Source organism: Oryctolagus cuniculus, chromosome 3, assembly GCF_964237555.1.
Source record: "Oryctolagus cuniculus chromosome 3, mOryCun1.1, whole genome shotgun sequence".
NCBI classification, from domain to species: domain Eukaryota; kingdom Metazoa; phylum Chordata; class Mammalia; order Lagomorpha; family Leporidae; genus Oryctolagus; species Oryctolagus cuniculus.
The window spans coordinates 162,899,036-162,920,504 of NC_091434.1; the positions used below are offsets into that span (position 1 = coordinate 162,899,036).

The 21,469-nt window shown below is 37.7% G+C and overlaps 1 protein-coding gene and 1 pseudogene across 10 annotated transcripts in view; one reads left to right on the forward strand and one right to left on the reverse strand.

Annotated features, from left to right (window-relative positions):
- The window catches only part of GRM8 (glutamate metabotropic receptor 8), a 913,479-nt gene that overhangs the window by 106,255 nt on the left and 785,755 nt on the right, over nucleotides 1–21,469 (reverse strand). The gene's annotated exons all lie outside the window — the stretch shown is intronic.
- LOC127491949 (U2 spliceosomal RNA) lies at nucleotides 10,304–10,391 on the forward strand (annotated as a pseudogene).

Below are 21,469 nucleotides of genomic sequence, written 5' to 3' on the forward strand. Positions count from 1 at the left end.
CATGTGATTAGATATGAAATAAAATACTGAATATACAGCACATAGTTAATATCCCAAATTTCACTGTGGATTCATATCATCTGAAAAATGCTCTGATTTTAATTGCATTTATGCAATCACTTTTGTTTTAATATAACTCATCTACAGGAATTTTATGCCATGTCTGAAAATAAGAATCACCTAAACTGATAATGTACATAGTATATACTTACTATACATGACACATCATGAAAATGGAATTAAAATTTCTTTTGGTGCAAAATAAATGAAACCTATGCATAGCTTTTTTCAGAATATCTATTTCCATGAACTTTTTGAAGATTCCTAGTATAAATTTCCTGTTATTATAATAAATCACAACAAGCTGAGCAGCTTAAAACAACATGAATGACCTCGGCAGTTCTCAAAGTCAAAAGCTGGAGCTGGGTCTCTGGCAGCAGAGCTGCATTCCCTGTAGAGGGCACCACCTTCGCTTGCCTTGTGCAGCTTACAGAGGTTGCCTGAATTCTGTGGCTCCTGGCCTTCTTTTTTATTTACTTATTTATTTGACAGGTAGAGTTACAGACAATGAGAGCGAGAGAGACAGAGAGAAAGGTCTTCCTTCTGTTGGTTCACTCCCCAAATGGCTACCACAGCCGGTGCTGAGCCAATCCGAAGCCAGAAGCCAGGTGCTTCCTCCTGCTCTCCCATGTGGGTGCAGGGCCCAAGGACCTGGGCCATCCTCCACTGCACTCCCAGGCCACAGCAGAGAGCTGGACTGGAAGAGGAGCAGCCGGGACTAGAACCCAGTGCCCATATGGGATGCCGGTGCCACAGGCGGAAGATTAACCAAATCAGCCACAGTGCCGGCCCGGCTCATGGCCTTCTAACTTCACTGCCTGCAATGGCTGGCTCAGTCTTCCTAGGTAGCATCACTTTGACACCGGCTTGTCTGTCTTCACATTTAGAGGCTCTTGTGGTTACACTGGACTCACCCAGATAATTTGGGAAAATCCTCTTATTATAATAAGGTCAGGATTAGCAACCTTGATTCCATTTACTACCATAATTCTTCTTTGTCATGTAACATAAAATATTTAGGTTCAAAATATTGAGGATCTAGTGATGTTCACAACTTTGGGAGGCTTTCACTCTGTTTACTGTAACAACTGATCATTGTCATGCCTCTACTCCAGGAACATTGGCCAACTTTATACACATTCATCTTCTAACTTATACTTGCAACAGTAATATTTTATGCCTGATATATATAAATGAAGCTTTATTAATCTGTAGAGCAAATAATTTTCGGATTTTAACTTTCTATTATTTACATTCATATCATCAATCTAGTCTCAGCAATGTAGTATAAGACTGCCTAATAAAACTCAGGACTTCTACCTACATCTTAATTCTACATTAAAAAAAGCATATGTTGGGGCTGGCTCTGTAGTATAGCGAGTAAAGCCACCACCTGCAGTGCCAGCATCCCATATGGGCACCAGTTCTAGTCCTAGCTGCTCTACTTCTGATCCAGCTCTCTGTTATGGCCTGGGAAAGCAGTTGAAGATGGCCCAAGTCCTTGGGCCCCTGCACCCATGTGGGAGACCCAGAGGAAGCTCCCGGCTCCTGTCTTCAAATCGGCTCAGCTACGGTGGTTCTGGCCATTTGGGAAGTAAACCAGGGGATGGAAGACCTCTCTCTCTCTCTCTGCCTCTAACTTTGCCTCTTAAATAAATAAATAAATCTTTTTTAAAAAAGCATATTTTAAGACATCACAAATATTCTACAGGGTAAATTTACCTAATATAATTATTCCTTGTTTACCTGAAATTAAAACTTAACTGAATATCAGTATTTTTATTTAATGAATCTATCAATTATAACTTAGCATCACTGTTTTTAAAAAATGATGCTCAGCAAATAACAATATTTACTGAATTAAGATATAAAACAGGTATATTTTGTCAGCATACCACTTAGGGATATATTATTATGAATATTAGTAATTTTCCTTTCATATGTATTTTTTTTGACAGGCAGAGTGGACAGTGAGGGAGAGAGACAGAGAGAAAGGTCTTCCTTCGCCATTGGTTCACCCTCCAATGGCCACCGCCGCTAGCGCGCTGCGGCCGGCGCACCGCGATGATCCGAAGGCAGGAGCCAGGTGCTTCTCCTGGTCTCCCATGGGGTGCAGGGCCCAAGCACTTGGGCCATCCTCCACTGCACTCCCTGGCCACAGCAGAGAGCTGGCCTGGAAGAGGGGCAACTGGGACAGAATGCAGCACCCGGACTGGGACTAGAACCTGGTGTGCCGGCGCCACTAGGTGGAGGATTAGCCTAGTGAGCTGCGGTGCCAACCCCTTTCAAATGTATTAACACTTATCAATTTGCTTTAGTATTTTAGGATACTGAGATTTTTCAGGATATAAGGGTGACATTTTGTTAAAAATATAGCTAAATAACTATTTTTGATGTTATGATTATACAGCACTACCTTTCAATAATGGGAGACATGACTTGAAATGAACCAACTATTCTAAAAACAAAAGTTCTGTAGATGTGGAGTAAGATATGAAAGAAGAGTTTATTATTGAGTAAAAAATGTGGAATTAAGTCCTTTTGTCAGATACTGTCCACAAGGCAAAAAACTCACATTTAGAAAAAATTCCAAACATCACACCTTTGGGAAACTAAGAGAATTTGTAGAATTACCTGCTAAGACCTCTTATTGGAAACTGAGATTCAATACAAATGCAATCGATGCTGTAAAAGTTTCAAAAAGAAACTGATGTTTGTTCAGAAACATGCTACTGAGGCACGTTAAATTAAGCTAATAAAGCATCTATGCTTCACTGAAAGTGTGAATCTAGTAGTAAAGTGGTGAGACACATTCCTTTGCTAAGATCTGATCATATGAAACACTGTTTCATATTTGATAAAATACAACACCCTTCCATGATGAAAGCTCTAAGCAAATTGGGTTTAGAAGGAACATTTCGCAACACAATCAAGGCAAATTATGACAAACCCACAGCCAGCATTACATTGAATGGGGGAAAAGCTGGAAGCATTCCCACTGAGATTCAGTACGAGACAGGGATGCCCACTGTTAACAATGCTATTCAATATAGTCCTAGAAGTTCTAGCCAGAGCCATTAGGCAAGAAAAAGAAATCAAAGGGACACAGATTGGAAAGGAAGAAGTCAAACTATCCCTCTTTGAAGACAACATGATTCTTTATATAGGAGATTCAAAGAACTCCACTAAGAGACTATTGGAACTCACAGAAGAGTTTGGTAAAGTAGCAGGATATAAAATCAATACACAATAATCAAGAGCCTTTGTGTACACAGACAATGCTGTGGCTAAGAAAGAACTTGTAAGATCAATCCCATTCACAATAGCTACAAATAAAAATCAAATACCTTGGAATAAACTCAACCAAGGATGTCAAAGAACTCTATAATAAGAATTACAAAACATTAAATAAAGAAATAGAAGAAGATACAAAAAAATGGAAAAAACCCTCCAGGTTCATGGATTGGAAGAATCAGTATCATCAAAATTTCCATTCTTCTAAAAGCAATTTACAGATTCAATGTGATACCAATCAAAATACCAAACATTCCTCTCAGATCTAGAAAAAGTGATGCTGAAATTCATATGGTGGTGCAGGAGATCTCAAATAGCTAAAGCAATTTTATACAACAAAAATAAAGCTAGAGGCATCACAATACCATATTTCAAGACATATTACAGGGCAGTTATAATCAAAACAACCTGGTACTGGTACAAAAATAGACAGACCAATGGAACAGAATAGAAACACCAAAAATCAATCCAAACATCTATAACCTGCTTATATTTGATCAATGAGCTAAAACCAGTCCCTGGAGCAAGAACAGTCTATTCAATAAATGGTGCTTGGAAAACTGGATTTCCACATGCAGAAGTATGAAGCAAGTCCCCTACCTTACACCTTACACATAAATCCACTCAACATGGAATAAAGAACTAAATCTGTGACCTGAAACCATCAAACTGTTAGTTAAAATGGGAAAAACCCTGAAAGATATTGGCACAGGCAAAGGCTTCTTAGAAAAGACCCCAGAGAAACAGGCAGCAGAAACCAAAATTAACAACTGGAATTACATCAAACTGAATAATTTCTGTACAACAAAAGAAAGTCAGGAAAGTGAAGAGGTAAATGAAAGAATGGGAGAAATTATTTGCAAACTATGCAACTGATAAAGGATGAATAATCAATCTACAAAAAGATCAAGAAACTCCACAATGACAAAACAAATAACCCAGTTAAGAGTTGAGTAAAGGACTTAAACAGACATTTTTCAAAAGAGGAAATCTAAATGGTCAACAGACACATGAAAAAGTGTTCAGGATCACTAGCCGTCAGAGAAATGCACATCAAAACCACAGTGAGGTTTCACCGCACCCTTGTTAGAATGGCTTTCATACAGAAATCAACAAACCACAAATGCTGGAGAGGATGTGGGGAAAAAGGCACCCTAATACACTGTTGGTGGGAATGAAAACTGGTAAAGCCACTATGAAAGACACTTTGGAGATAGCTCAAAAATCTGAATATAGTCCCACCATATGATCCAGCCATCCCACTACTCAGAATTTACCCAAGGGAAATAAATCAGAAAACAAAAGAGCTATCTTCATCTCCATGTTTATTGCAGCTCAATTAATAATAGCTAAGACATAGAATCAACCTAAATGCCTGTCAGTGGAATGCTGTATAAAAAATGATGGCATGTGTACTCTTATAGACTAATACACAGTGGTTAAAAAAATGAAATAGTTGTGCAATAAAATGGATCAATCTGGAAAACATCATACTTTGTGAAATAAGCCAGTCCCAAAGGGACAAATAACATATGTTCTCCCTGATCTGTGACAACTAACTGAGGTTCTAAAAGAAAACCTTTAGAAGTGAAATTGACACTATGATAAGCAATGACATGATCAGCCCTTGTCTTGACTGTCAAGGAACAGCTTATTATTTTTTTTTTTACTATTTTCTTTTCCTACTTAATATATTTGGATGAACACTTAATGTAGAATTATTCATAGGTGTTTAAATCCAATTGAAAACTGATCTCAGTAAAAAAAAAAAAAAAAAAAAAAAAAAACAAGAGCAGGAATAAGAGAGAAAGGAGACATACAGTTCAGCACACGTTCCCATGGACTTAAAGGTCAAGCTAAATACTTGCCATGGGACTCCACTTCCCATTAAGCTGGGTGGTACTAATGCCATCTTACATGTTAAAATGATCATTTTAAGTGTGTAACTGATCATACAGATAGGAATAAGTGCCAAAGGGATCACATAAATAAGACCAAGTGTCTGGTAATAACAATAGATAAAATTAAAAAGGAGAGAACAATCTGACATGGGAAGCAGGCCACACAGCAGACTCTTAGAATGAGAAACACTCTAAACAGCACTCTGACCTCAGAATCGGCCCTTAAGACATTCATATTTGGCTAAAAAGCCCATGAGAGCATTGCAGGCATGGAAAGCCAAGCCACTCTGGAAAAAAAAAAATGACCTAAATGAAAGATCTCTGTGAGTGAGATCCCAGTGGAGAGAAGGGACCGTCAAAGAAGGAGGTACTTTTCTCTGAAGAGAAGAAAGAACTTCCACTTTGCTTATGGCCCTGTCTAAATAGTGACAGAGTTTGTGAACTCAAAAGGCTTCCATAGCCTTGGCACCTCATGACAAGAGCCTCGGGTGATCACTGATATCGTAAACAAGAGTGTCATTTGTTAAATCAACAGGAGTCACTGTGCACTTGCTCCTCATGTTGGACCTCTGTCCTTAATGAGTTGAACTATGAGAATTAATGGTAAAACTTGTCTTGAAACAGTACTTTATGTTTCTATGTGGGTGCAAACTGTTGAAATCTTTACTTAGTACATGCTAAATTGATCTTCTGTATATAAAGATAATTGAAAATGAATCTTGATGAAGAATGGGATGGGAGAGGGAGTGGGAGAAGGGATGGTTGTGGGTGGGAGGGAGGTTATGGGGGGAAAAGCCACTATAATCCAAAAGTTGTACTTCGGAAATTTATATTTATTAAATAAAAGTTAAATAAATGAATCTCAATGAAGAATGGGATGAGAGAGGGAGCAGGAGGTGGGGTGGGAGTGGGAGTAGGATGGTTGCTATGTGGAAAGAACCACTATATTCCTAAAGCTGTACCTATGAAATTTGTATTTATTAAATAAAAGCTTTCTTTAAAAAAGTATTAATTTTGGGCTAGTTTTACTAGCAGCATGTGGAGTTATAGCTACAGTAGATTGTGTGATCAGTTACAACTGACCCTAAAATATTCTGTGTGCTTGAAATATGGTCTTTTATAAAATGAAAGAAAATTCATATACAAGTTCTAATAAAATCTACAGAGAATGTATGTGTTACAACATAAGAGTTTGAGGAATTAATAGGTTGGAGAAAAAATGCTTCTCAAGGTTTAATGTGTAAGGGAAAACTGTTTTATAAATAATTATAAAATATGTATAATTACATAATTATAGATATGTATTTCTTGTTATAAAGCTCTCAATCAAAGGGAGTGAACTCTTGTTATATATTTGGTTTCCATTAATTAAAAAAGTCTTAAACTATCATGAATGTCTTTTTTTCAAGAAAATTGCAGCTTTTCTTGTTTCCAGATACAAAAGTACTTTAAAGTATTAACTTTCACAGGGTAAGTGAAATTAGAAAGAAAAAAAATCAAATGAGAGAAATATTAAAGTTATACAAGGAAACTTAGCAGGGTTCTGTTGCCAACACTCTCTAATTTGTCATGAAAGGACTTCTTAGTAAACATAATTTCCTTTTCTCTTCCTTAGGCATTGAGGCAGAGTGATTTATGCTTCCATTAGCTGAAAGTTCAAGGAAAATATAGTAGAAGGAGTTAAGGAACTCACTAATGTGAGGTGAAACAAAAATTAGTCTCCAACATAAGATTATTTTGCACATTAACTTTTTAGGAGTCACATGAAAGTCTTCCAGCCAGTGGCTCATATATTTAGAGCAGAGGAAAAATTATGTTCATGATAAACAGGGAGTACCGGTGAATACAATGTGTCAAAGCAAAGTTAGGCAATGTTAACCTAGCAAAATCTGATGACCAAAAGGTGTCCACCATCAGTTATACCTTATTTTTTCTGTTTGCATTTGATTTTCCTTTTGCAATCAAAGGGAAGAACTCTAGATATTTATGTAGAGCATTGAATGCCTTTGTCTTTTCCTGCCTAAGATACCCCATAAAACTAAAAAACATATGGTGTGTATAGATGCCCCATACGGCTCTTTGGAAAAGTAATTCAGATTCTGGATCCTATGTTTGTATCATACTATGTTGATATGAATGCACTTGATTAAGGTTTATGAGACCAATAATCTGCCTTAGGAACATTTATCTTCTAGAATGCTTTGTGCATTCATTCACATCCTTCACTGCATATGCATAATAATCTTCATGTGCATTTGCTTAAAAAATTAGGTCATGCCTCAGCGTGGCTGACCACTTCTTATGTAATTATCAATTTTCTCTGAAATGAGTGCATCTCTGAATTAGAGTTTTAGAGCCTGCATGGTCAATCCTCATGTTATTTGAGATGAGAAGACCAAGATTCAAAGAAGCTACCTTGCTTGATCAAGGTTACAAGGATGTTAATGTAATAAGAGCCTCCATTTTTTTGCTTCTCTGTAGCTTTACCTCTTTGGGACTCATTGACACAGAATTGGATTAAAAAGTGTTACCACTTTCTTTTTCATTCAAATCAAACAAAACCCTCTAACCTGAAAACTTTCTGAAAAACATGTTGACAGCAATTGTGGACCTGGTAAAAAGGGGGAGTTGGGAAGAATACAAAAGCATTATAATTATTATCTTTGTGAAGGGTTGCAGATTGTGGGTAAAACCACAGATGCATGAATAACCTAAGAAGGATACAGAAGACACATCTCAAAGTGGAAAACAGCATTCAGAATAGAGCACATACATGTTCAGAATTTGTAACGTTTTGTAATTTAGAGAAGATAGCACAGAAAGATTGATTTGGCCAGAACACTGGTATCATTGAAATGACAGACAGTAGAAAAAAGAAGTGTGGAAAGTTTGGTTTTGAGCTAATCGTAAGAATTCATTTAAGTTTTTAAGAACTCTTAATAGTGGGACCGGCACTGTGGCTCTCTTGGTTAATCCTCCGCCTGTGGCACCGGCATCCCATATGGGCGCCAGGTTCTAGTCCCAGGTGCTCCTCTTCCAGTCCAGCTCACTGCTGTGGCCTGGGTAGGCAGCGGAGGATGCCCAGGTGCTTGGGGCCCTGCACCTGCATGGGAGACCAGGAGGAATTACCCAGCTCCTGGCTTCGGATAGGTGTAGTTCCAGCCGTAGCGGCCTTTTGGGGGGTGAACCAACGAAAGACCTTCTCTCTGTCTCTCTCACTTTCTAACTCTCTCAAATTAAAAAAATAAACATTTTTTTAAAAAGAACTCTTAATAGCATCACTGATAACATCTAACAATTTTTCCTGATTCCTTCTGTATCTATCTGTTTAAATCAATCTCCTCTATTAGAGTCCAGGCACCAAGAAGGGAGGCCATGTATCACAGCTGACAGTATTCAGCAGAGTGGGAGTATTACAAAGGATGGTTCTAGCAGAAATTTCAAACAAAGTAATTTGCCAGAGTTTAAACTAGCTGAAAAAGGGAAGAAGTCAATGTCAACAGTCAAGTTTGAATATCTGGCAGAGATAGTAGTAGAAACAAGGGAATAGAGACTGAGCACACAGAAAAAAAATATGAAGTTGAAACAAAACAACTGAAGCCCTAGGACAAAGGGAACAAGGTGAACTTCAGCTCCATTTGCAGTCTGAAAGTAAGAATTCCTGACTTCCCTGCATCTGTAAAACTCACTTGAGATTTGGAGTCTCTTTGAGGGTTCATCTTTTAGAGATAAAAGGGGTTTGTTTAACTATAGATCTAGCCTGGTTTTTGACATGAAGTAGACATTCATTAAATAGTGTCCATCCTACATTTTGAAAAATTGGTGTTTTAGATTGCTTAATTTCACAATGTGGTTTTTGGATGGCTTCCAGTTTTCAGTTTTGGGTTGTTTTGTTACACATTTGTTTAAAACATGTGAAAGCGCAGAGATTAAGAAAGGAGTTAGGAATGCATGAGTGCATAGGTTCTAGCAGAAGCCCCAAGATGGACTGGTACTTCAAGGAAACAACTCCTGGGAGAAAGATCAAATAAAGGGCAACTTGAGCAGGAGGAAATTGACATAAAGATGACAAAGAAACAAAGAGACTGAAAGTAATATGGTTTCCCAGAGCTTAGGAAGGAGATAAAAAATGGGGGGGTATCATTAGCAATTACAAATGCATGCATATGCTATACATAAACAAACAAGTAATAAGCATGTGGTGAAAATTTTTCAGGACTTTTTTTGGATACCCGTTTTATAAGTCTATAGTATTCATGCATCTACTCATTGCTATTTTTCTTGTAAATTATTTCCCACTTGTCCTTGCCAATTCTTAGTTGTACGTAGAAACAGAACCAAATATTCAACAGAATGCAGTCTGGCTGAACAACTTTAGCATGGGGAAAATGTTTTGTTGAAGAAAGGGCAGTGTTATAATGATGAAATCTCTGCTGATGTAAACACTTTCACTTTCATGACAGCCTCACAACCAACCAATACTATTTTCAATTCAATTTGAGTAGATGAAGATTTTAGAAAAAACATCTGGCAGAAGAAATACATGACATTTAATCTTGCCTGAGAACTTGAAATTGTCCAAAGAAGCTATGTCTGCATGTGTATGTGTATGTGTATGTGTGTGTGTGCGTGTGTGTGTGTATCTATGCATCCAATGTGAGTGTGTTTGTATATATACTCAGAGAAGTTATATAGGCAGCTGTATTTTACACAACCAGTCAACAGACAGCAGAAAATGTTACATTTCTTGGTATTTTCCCCAAGATACACTTGACTGAACAAATAACTCAGTGAGTCTAAAATTGCAAGATGAACACATTCAAATGATTACAATTTTCACAAAGATTGTTTTTTTCAAAAGAATAACCTTAATTCATTTTAAAAACAACAACAAAAACAGAATAAAGACATCTGCAATTAGTGCTAAAGCTATTCAATTAGTTTGAAACTAATACTTGTAAACAGAATTCAGAATATAGTACCTTACAGATTACTTTATGGACCCAACATATGACTTTAAAATATTTTTTAAGTAACAACAAATATTTATCACTTCTCAGCCTTTTGGCTAAGATCAAGTGTAGTAACAACAAATATTTAAAAAATTATTCTGACTTTATATGCATGGTACCCAAAATTATATGCAAATGAGATGCAGGTTGAGTATCCCTCATCCAAAATGCCTGAGACCAGACTAGATTGTTTCAGATTTTAGATTTTTTTTTTTCAAATTTTGGAATATTTGCATACACATTATCTTGGGGATAGGACCCATTGCTAAACACAAAACTGATTCACATTGTGTACAATCCTTATACGGTATCTTGAAATTAATTTTATTTAGTATTTTTACCTCACGTGCATGTTGACTGACTCGTCACATAAGATCAGGTGTGGAGTGTCTCACTTGTGACATCATTTTGGCACTCAAAAGGTTTGGGGATTTTGGAGCATTTAAGATTCTGGATTTTCAGAATATGGATGCACAATTCTGTACTTGGTGAACAATCTATTAAGTAAATTTGGTCATGATCACAGCAAGAAATTCAGGATCACCCTCAAATTTCCTCAAACTCATTGGAATACAAAATCTACTTTAATATTCAAAGTTACATAATAAGAAGAGTGAATATATGTACAGAATTTTAAAATGAAAAATACATATTATGTAAAACTATGCATGGATTTCAATTTTTTTTGAATTTTTGTACCAAAATAACCTTTCAATTCTACTTTTCTATGAACTTTTTGATGTATTCTCATATTTAAGTTGGATATATCATTCATAACTGATTTGTTTTTATTTCTAAAGAGTTTACCTTTTTAATTCCAACTATCAAAATTTATTTTAATATATTCCAATTATTTTTTACTTAAACTCATCCATCAGGTAATCTTATTTATTTTTCCTTACCTTTTTATTAAATCTACAAAAACATTTTTATACCATTTTGCTATTTGGAGCTCAAATACCCTTCTTCATTCTTGGCTAGATACAGTTAATCAAGAATTGAAAATCATTTTCTCTTCTTTGGGTAGACCCCATGGGCACCCACTAAGAAGGTGAGTGTCACAAGCACAAACCACAGACTGCAAGCACCCACCTCCTGTTTGGTCTTCTATTCCAATTTAGTCTGAAATGAATCCTCTTGCATCCACTTCCACTGCACATGTCAAGCCCCCAATAATTCCTTAATGGATTTCTTCAATAGGCTTGTAATTATCTTTTTAAAAATCTTTGTACACTACAATTTAACCAACTCAATACTGTCTGAAAAAATCTCACAAAATGCAATTGTCTTGAGAGTAAACCCGTGCTTCAAAAGATTTGAAAGATACCCAACTTGAACTTAAATTCTTTTTATGCAGTTAATTATGTTTTATTATATAGATCGTTAACTAAAACCTAAGTATTTATTAGATAACATGATAACATAAAAACCCTTCATTACCCATCTACCCATCTTCTGGTGCCTGTCCTTTTACAGAATTAATCAATTTGAATGAACAAGTTGCATTTTCAAGCAATATATTCAAATCTCTTGACCTATCAACTTTAGATTGCACCTGTTGGCTACTCAGCATAAAACATGAACAAAGTAGCACATGTGTAAAATTCCCTTCTCAATTGTTATCCTTAAAGGTCTAGTAGCTTTTTGTTATAATACTATTTCTAAAGATTTATTTATTTATTTGAAAGTCAGAATTACTAAGAGTAAAGGGGAGATGTGGAGAGAGAAAAAAGGATCTTCCTTCTGCTGGCTCACTCCCCAGAGGGCTGCAACAGCCAGGGCTGAACCAATCTAAAGGCAGGAGCCAGGAGCCAGGAGCTTCATCTAGGTCTCCCACTCAGTGTGCAGGGGCCCACTGCTGCTTTTCCCAGGCCATTAGCTGGGAGCTGGATCGGAAGTGGAGCAGCTGGGACACTAACTGTTGCCTACGTGAGATGCTGCCATTGCTGGCGATGGTTTTAACCACTATACCACAACACCAGGCCCTATATTACTATTTTTAATGTACAAAGTTAAAAATATTTATATTCACTTTGATATATAGATTAATATGTTTTGTTTATAGATTCCTTCTAACAATGTAAGACCAAGATAAAAAGCAAATGCTCTATATGGCTACCAATATCACTTACTTTAGTTTCACTCAAGAAGCATAAATAGACATGAGAGAAAAAATAATATATTGAATTACTAAAATGTTGGCTTTTAGAGGGTAATGAACCACTGAGCTCTCATTGTTTACAACTCCTTTTTAAATTCTTCATTTCCTGTAGGTCATATGAAATTGTCACTGATATCCACCATACACCTGATATGTCTTTATCTATGTCATTTACACTTTTACCCTCACATCAACTAATAGTTTGGCTGCCCATATGATTTTAAATTTAAAATATTTTTCTTCAAGACAGTATTTGCCCATCACCGTCTAGAATCCAGGGAGGCAGATGAGTTCTAATTTTGATTCCTGATACATATCTCTTTTCTTCTAAAAGTTCATAGAATTTTCAGTCAATTAATGAAATTTAACTTGGATGCATGTCCCTATCAATAAAAAAAATCAAAATTCCATTAGCGAAAATTTCTGTCTTCATTTGTAAAAGATTATGTCTTCCCCTTCTTTGTCGCTGTTTCCTCTTTAGGCTTTTAGGCTATTTATTAGCTATAAGTTAGAATTTTGCATCTATGTTCAACAGGTTTTAATACTTTCCCTTATTTATCTTTGTTCACCTTTTTTTTTTTTTTTACAGGCAGAGTGGACAGGGAGAGAGAGAGACAGAGAGAAAGGTCTTCCTTTGCCTTTGGTTCACCCTCCAATGGCCGCCGTGGCCGGCATGCTGCGGCCGGCACACCGCACTGATCCGATGGCAGGAGCCAGGTGCTTATCCTGGTCTCCCATGGGGTGCAGGGCCCAAGCACTTGGGCCATCCTCCACTGCGCTCCCGGACCACGGCAGAGAGCTGGCCTGGAAGAGGGGCAACTGGGACAGAATCCGGTGCCCCGACCGGGACTAGAACCCCGTGTGCCAGCGCCGCAAGGCAAAGGATTAGCCTATTGAGCCGTGGCGCCGGCCAACATACTTATCTTCACTTAGCCCCAGATTTATATTTCTATGCCCAAAGTCCAGTCACTTAGCTGAGGGGGAAGCCTAGTGAGCCGTGGCACCGGCCCTTTGTTAAGCTTCTTTTGATTCTACCTATTATTTGACCCTACAGAGCTCCAGTCCAGTTTTAGTCCACTTGTTTAGTTTTTGGTTTTTATTCACATAATTTGACTTTCAGGATCACTTTCTTATTCCTTGATTAATCTTTTCCATGCACACCTACATATGGATGTATGTACATGTATTCCATATTTTCCTTTGACTACAGTGTTATTAACAGAAAGACAATCTTACCATTTCATTGATAAGGTAAGAAACTGACAATAGCTCAAAGTTACAACTCTTCATTAATTCTTGTCATCTTAATATTATTCACTCATTGTACTTTCATAGAGGCATCTTTAAAATGTTCATCTAAAGGGACGAGCATTGTGATGTAGTAGGTAAGTGCCACCTGTAACACTAGTATATCATATGAACTCCAGTTCCAGTCCCAGCTGCCCCACTTCCAATCCAGCTCCCTGCTGATGTCCTGGGAAAAGCAGTAAAAGATGTCCCAAGTACTTGGGTCCCCACCACCCACATGGGAGACCCAGATGAAGCTCCTAGCTCCTGGCTTCAGCTTGGCTCAACCCTGGCCAATGAGGCCATCTAGGAAGTGACCCAGTGGATGTAAGATCAATCTCTCTCATTCTGACTTTCAAATAAATAAATAAATCTTTTTAAAAGATCTCATGTAAAGTGAGTATTGTGAAAACTATGCTTTGACTTCAGATATTTTCCACAAAATAAATGCATACTGACATGTTATAACATGTCTGAGCAAGATATAGTTTGAAAGACTAAGAAGGGTAAGATATCAGTATGAAAACAGCCTTGACAAGAGCAACAAGAATTCTAAAAGTGAAGCAAGAACAAACATCAAATTCATGGTACTTCAGTGAAACAAAAACTTCAGTGGAACAACGGTTATATATCTGATTCTTTGCAAAAAAAAAAAAAAAAAAGATTATGAGGAAATGCTCCAGAGAAATAAGCAGTTTATAAATGGATAATTCATTTTCAGGAGGTAATGTTGAAGACAAAGTCTACAGCAACAGACCATTGACATCAATTTCTGAGAAAGAAAACAACTTGTTTGTGCTCTAATTGAAGAATACTAATGATTACAGTACAAACAATAGTCAACACCACAGACATCACAACTGGTTCAGCTCATACGACACTGACTGAAAAGTTAAAGGGAGGCAAACTTTCTGCTCAGTGGGTGCCCAAACTGTTGCATTTAGATCAGCAATAGAAAAAAAAATAAAGATTTCAAAGAAATTTTAAATAAGTAGGATCAAGATCCTGGAACATTTCTCCCAGAAATTGTAATAGGAGATGAAACATAGCTTTATGAATATGATTTTGAAGACAAAGCAGAATCAAATCCATGGATACTAAAATGTGGAAAAGGTTTAATCAAAGCAAAAGTGGACTGGTCAAGAGCAAATATGACAGTAACATTTTAGGGTGATGTTATACACGTTCTGCTTGTTAACTACCTGGAGGACCGAACATATAACATCTTCTTATTAGGAAATTGCTTTGGGTAACCCAAAATAAAAAAAAAAAAAGAAAGGTAGAAATGTGAACAAAATGTTACTGTATTTGTGGAAAAAATGAGGACCAAGATGAAATACATGCAAATTCAGATGTAGTCCTACTGACCATGTAGTGTACTAGCTTCCTAGGATTGTCTAATACCTAGTATCACAAACTGGGCAGGTTAAAACAACAGAAATTTATTATCTCATAGTTTTAGTTAGGAGTCCAAAATCCATATGGCATGATCTACTTCCTCAGAAATCTAAATCCTTTCTTGTTTTTTAAGAAATTAATTTATTTTTTATTTAGTAAATATAAATTTCCAAAGCAAGTTTATGGATTACAATGGCTTTCCCCTCCCAAAATTTCCCTCCCACTTGCACCAATCCCATCTCCTGCTCCCTCTCCCATTCCATTCACATCAAGATTCATTTTCAATTATCTTTATATACAGAAGATTGATTTAGTATATATTAAGTAAAGATTTCATCAGTTTGCACCCACACAGAAACACAAAGTGTAACATACTGTTTCAGTACTAGTTATAGCATTACTTCACACTGGAGAACACATTAAGCACAGATCCCACGTGAGAAGTAAGTACACAGTGACTCCTGTTGTTGACTTCACAATTTGACACTCTTGTTTATGGCGTCAGTAATCTCCCTAGGCTCTAGTCATGAGTTCCCAAGGTTATGGAAGACTTTTGAGTTTGCCGACTTCGATCTAATTCAGACAGGGTCATAGTCAAAGTGGAAGTTCTCTCCTCCCTTCAGAGAAAGGTACCTCCTTCTTTCCTTCTTTGATGGCCTGTTCTTTCCACTGGGATCTCACTCGTAGAGATCTTTCATTTAGGTCGTTGTTGTTTGTTTGTTTGTTTTTTGTTGTTGTTTTTTTTGCCAGAGTGTCTTGGCTTTCCATGCCTAAAATACTCTCATGGGCTCTTCAGCCAGATCCGAATGCCTGAAGTGCTGATTCTGAGGTCAGAGTGCTGTTTAGGACATCTGCCATTCTATGAGTCTGCTGTGTATCCCATTTCCTATGATGGATCGTTCTCTCCCTTTTTGATTCTATCAGTTAGTATTAGCAGACACTAGTCTTGTTTGTGTGATCCTTTTGACTCTTAGACCTATCAGTGTGATCAACTGTGAACTGAAATTGATCACTTGGACTAGTGAGATGGCATTGGTGCATGCCACCTTGATGGGATTGTATTGGGATCCCCTGGCACGTTTCTAACTCCACCATTTGGGGCAAGTCTGATTGAGCATGTCCCAAATTGTACATCTCCTCCCTCTCTTATTCCCACTCTTATATTTAACAGGGATCACTTTTCAGTTAAAATTTAAACACCTAAGAATAATTGTGTGTTAATTACAGAGTTCAACCAATAGTACTAGAACAAAACAAAGAGAAAATATTAAAATGGATAAAGTATTACATTGTACATCAACAGTCAGGATAAGAACTGATCAGTTCACTGTTTCTCATAGTGTCCATTTCACTTCAACAGGTTTCCCCTTTGGTACTATACAGCAGTCAAAAACAATGAAATCCGGTCATCTGTAACAAGATGGAGGAATCTGGAATACATTATGCTGAGTGAATTAAGCCAGTCTCAAAGGGACAAATATCATATGTTCTCCCTGATCTAACTGAATCCTTTCTTATCACTTCCTAGCTACCTGTGGCTCTCAATTCTCTTACAATGTCAATTAAAATCACGTGTTTGTTTTTTTCTAATTCTTTTAATTTTTAAATTATCCTTGGTAATTTTTTTGGGTGAGGGGTCAGATATTGTGTTCTATTTATTTTTTAGTCTTTTAATATTATGCTGTTGGTTTTCTGCAGTTCTCCTGTGATTCTTGGCTTTTCACATATTATGGTACTTCAAAACGTTCATGGAAAATGCAATTAAAAGATGTTTAAGATGGTTTTATAATAATACACATTCTGTCTTGAACTTGTTGATGACTCCTTGTATAATTTTGAATGAACAGCCAGGTTGACTGAGGCAGCTTGCTGGTAGGGCTGGACAGCTAACTATGGACCTGTGCCAATGGCTGTTTTATCTGTCTGGCTGCTCTTCCGGCCAGTATCACAGGTACTGGCAAGCAAGCTGACTGAGGACCGACTCCAACAGGAACCTGTTCTAATAGTTTAAAAATGTAGCATATTTATGTCCCAGATAGACTATATTTCCTTTTCTCTCCATCCACATCTAAAATAAAAACTTCAAACTGTGCTCTTTTTCTTTCAGTGCCTTTTATCCCCCAAAGAAGTCCTCTATCATCATATAATTCTCATTCTTTAGAATTCTTCATTTTAACCTGCACTCTCTGTTCATTAAGGTTGGGACAGAAAGGAGAAGTGGGGGTCCATCTGGCATGGTTATTCTGTAAAATGGTTCTTTAACTGCTTCCTTGACAGTCACAGCAATGCCTGCTTCAGTTCTTTATGTTGACTTTCAACTTGACAGTTATTTGGGACTCCCATGGAAAGGACAATTCATGCATCAGGTTGTGCTACCCTCCCCACTTTAAAGAGTATGCATTTGTTTATTTACTTATTTGAAAGGCAGAGTTATAGAGAAGGGAAAGACTGGGGGAGTTCTTCCATCTGCTAGTATACTCTGCAAATGACTGCAATGACCAGGAAAGGGTAGGCTAGGACAACGTCAGGAGCCAGGAGCTTCATCCAGGTCTCCTGTGTGGGTGGCCAGGGCCCACGCACTTGAACCATCTTCCATTGCTTTCCCAGGCACACTAGCAAGGATCTGGAGCAGGAGGAGAGCAGCCAGGGCTTGAACTAGTGCTCCCATATGGGATGCTAGCATCAGAGGCACAGTTTAACCCACTGCACCAGACACCTGCCCTACCCTACGCTTCCCTTCTTTTAATTTTTCCATAAATCAATCAAGTTGACTCATTTTTCAGGATTTTGTAGACTTTTCTATCTAATGTTGATTCTAACAATGTAATGGTAGAACCTTCTCCCTTCTACTTTCTGTCTTTCTCTCCCTCTCTCTCCTTCTCTCTCTCTCTCTCATCCTCTTCCTCCTCTTCCATCATTTTTTATTTTCCATTGTTATCTTAGGGACAGAAGGGCATATATTTTTGCCAGCAAGTACCTTGAATCAGAAGCCAGATTAAGTTTTTCTTATAATTTTCAATGATTAAAATAAATCTGCATTGAATTTATTTTTGATAGCCTAGAATTTATATTAATACTATGTTAAATATTTTATGTACCTTTAGGTGGGTACTCCATACCTATATGGTACTACATTTAGATGTTTTTAAATTTCCCAACATGAAAGTGTATATATACATATATATACATAGTCACATCCAAAGAGAACTGTTTGGTTGCAATCTGTTCTTCCTGGCACCCTCTGTGCCTCATGAGATATAAGCATCTACTGAATCATGGAAAATGCAATTTGAAACGACCATAAGTAAATTAGTCACTACATTTAGTCACTACATTCTCCACCATCAACAGTCTGGGGTGTCATTAAGGTTCTGTCAGTATGGAAAAAAAATTAAGTTTATTTCTATGACATTTCTCCAAACATTTTGAAACAAAGCCATAGTCACTATGACTCTGAATAATAAAAACTAGTACTTTAGAATTTTCCAATCATTTTAAGAAAGCTAAACCATTTTCGTAGAAAGTATTAACTCTAGGACTAAGTTTCAGTTCACTATTTAGTGGTTAAATTAGTATACTTCCGGCATAGGAAATTCAAATCCTTTGTAAAATCAATTTTAATTTAAAATAATGTGGAAATATCACATTCTCACTAAACACCAAATGATTCAATTCAGTAGTCGTAGGTCCCACCTCTTCCTGAGTCCCAAAAGTCAGATCATCAAATCAAATGAAGGTTCATTGAACAAATTTTCTTTTGTCAAGATAAGTGTTTCTGGAAAGAACTGTCTTAATGTATAAAGTTGATTATTTCCTGTAGCGACAATACGTAGCACAACCAGAGGACAACACAAACCCTGGATAAGGCAGCATTGCCTAGGTGAGCTTCTTAACAGACTGCCTCCATGTGCCCTATAACCTCTTCCCTTACTCTGTCTTCACAAGCATAGCATTTAAATTAAGTGCATAAAGAAATAATATGCATGCTTTCTTGTCCAGATGTTTCCTTTTCTTATTTTATTTGTCTTTACTAGCCCAGGGTAGACTGCAATAGTCTGGTACAATTCCTCGCAACCAGAAATAATCTACCAGAAGATGCGAACTGATTCTGTAACTTGGGACACCACTGAAGCCTTCAAAGCGATCTGCTACAAATGACAATACAATTTACCAACAGATAACCTGGCATGGTTACATGCAACAACTGTGAGCACCCACGATGAGTACTGACAGCTGATTCCACTTTCCCCTTTACAAGGAAATGGACAAATCTCAGGAGACAGGTATGGCTGGAGAATGAGCTCGGGAAGCACCTGTTCTGCACATTTCTTCCATCACTGCAGGTTGATTTGCACTCTTCACCTAGGGCTTTCAGACTTCTCTTTCCATTTGGACTATCCCTTGGAGCAGGAATTTTATTACTGCTCTCTCAACTCTTGTTAGAGTAATTCTCATTTCAAAGTATAAAGATTTCAGCAACTGTTTTCTGAGGACACTACTTTCCTCCAGTATTTGAAAAGCAGTTACATATTGCCTCAAGACCATTTCTCTCCTAATCCTGCAGATGCCTGCCTCCCTCACAACCTTTTTTTCCTGCAGTAATCTGGGTGACTGACAGATTCAGCCAAGCCTCTAGGTTTGAGAGAACACTTCCAGTTGGGGGGCCTGCACAGACAGAATCTAAAAACTGGAAAAACTAAAATAATTAGACAAATCTACTCCTTCCATTCATTTCACCTGAATATAATCAGTCACTAAACACATTATTTAAAGAAATTATTCCAGATCTTGGATTATGCTAGGTGTTAAGGGTATGATACAGAGAAAACCCAAATAAGGTCCTTGGCCCCATGGATAATAGCCTAAAGGTAAGAATAGCCAGCACCATGGCTCACTAGGCTAATCCTCCACCTGCGGCACCAGCATCCCGGGTTCTAGTCCCGGTTGGAGCACTGGATTCTGTCCCGGTTGCTCCTCTTCCAGGCCAGCTCTCTGCTGCGGCCCAGGAAGGCAATGGAGGATGGCCCAAGTACTTGGGCCCTGCACCCGCATGGGAGACCAGGAGGAAGCACCTGGCTCCTGGCTTCGGATCAGCCTAGCTCTGGTAGTGGCAGCCATTTGAGGGGTGAACCAACGGAAGGAAGACCTTTCTCTCTGTCTCTCTCTCTCTCTCACTGTCTGTAACTCTACCTGTCAAATAAATGAATAATAAAAAAAAAATAGCCAACACTCACTCAGTGCTTATTATGTGCCAAAGGCTTTCTAAAGAGTCATGTTAGGTAAGTCTCAGCAAAACTGCACAAGACATGTATTGTAGAAAAAAACACTCTAAAATGAGTTTTTCTTTTTTTTTTAAATACAGAAATCATCCTGTTCTTTTCCAGAGTACACAAACTCAAGTCTGCTCTAGTTTGCGGATGAGGCTGAGCAGCTCAGAAGGCAGGTGATCGTTTTACTTTGCATTATATTCAAATTTGTTTTCTCTGGGGAAACTTCCAACTCTCTGCAGAAGTATAACCACTTGCCTATGTTTTCTCAGCTAATTTAGCATAGCCAGGGTTTAAAATAAAATCTTCACACTCCAGAGTGTAGGCCCTTCTTCCTATTGGCCGACTACTGGACTGTTGCATCATCTGCAACAGATAGGTACAGTGGAAGAAGGAAGGAGCAGTAACATGGCAGAAGTGTGTGGAGAGTCAGATCCTACCCCCTCTGCTTTGGAATTTTAGAAACAAGAAAAGCCAAGTACTCTTTTTTATGTTTCTTTCTAAATATTTGGTGGTCCTACTTCAAAACAAGTGACAGTGAAAAAACATATGTGGCCATTACTAAATAGAAATTTTTCAAAAAACAAAGTTGTTATAGGGGGTCAGTGTTGTGGCACAGTGGCCAGAGCCAGTGCTTGTGAGGCCAGCAACCTATGTGGGTAACTGGTTCTAGCCTAGGCTGCTCGACTTCCAATCCAATTCCTTGATAATGTGCTTGGGAAAGCAGCGCAGGATGGCGCAAGTCCTTGGGCCCCTGCACCTACATGGGAGACTCAGATGAATCTCCCAACTCCTGGCTTCAGCCTGGTCCTGCCATGGCCATTCTGGCCATTTGGGGAGTAAACCAGCAGATGGAGGCTCAATTATTTTCTCTCTCTCTCTCTCTCTCTCTCTCTCTCTAACTTGCCTTTCACACAAATAAGTAAATAAACCTTAAAAAAGAGAAATTTGTTGTAATTGGGAATCACAATAAAATGTATACAGAACATTTCTGTTATGCCATAATCTACCTAAAATCATTAAAATGCATTTATATTATTAGGTCATCAGAGTGCATTCCATAGGCCTTTATTGAAATAGTACTATATA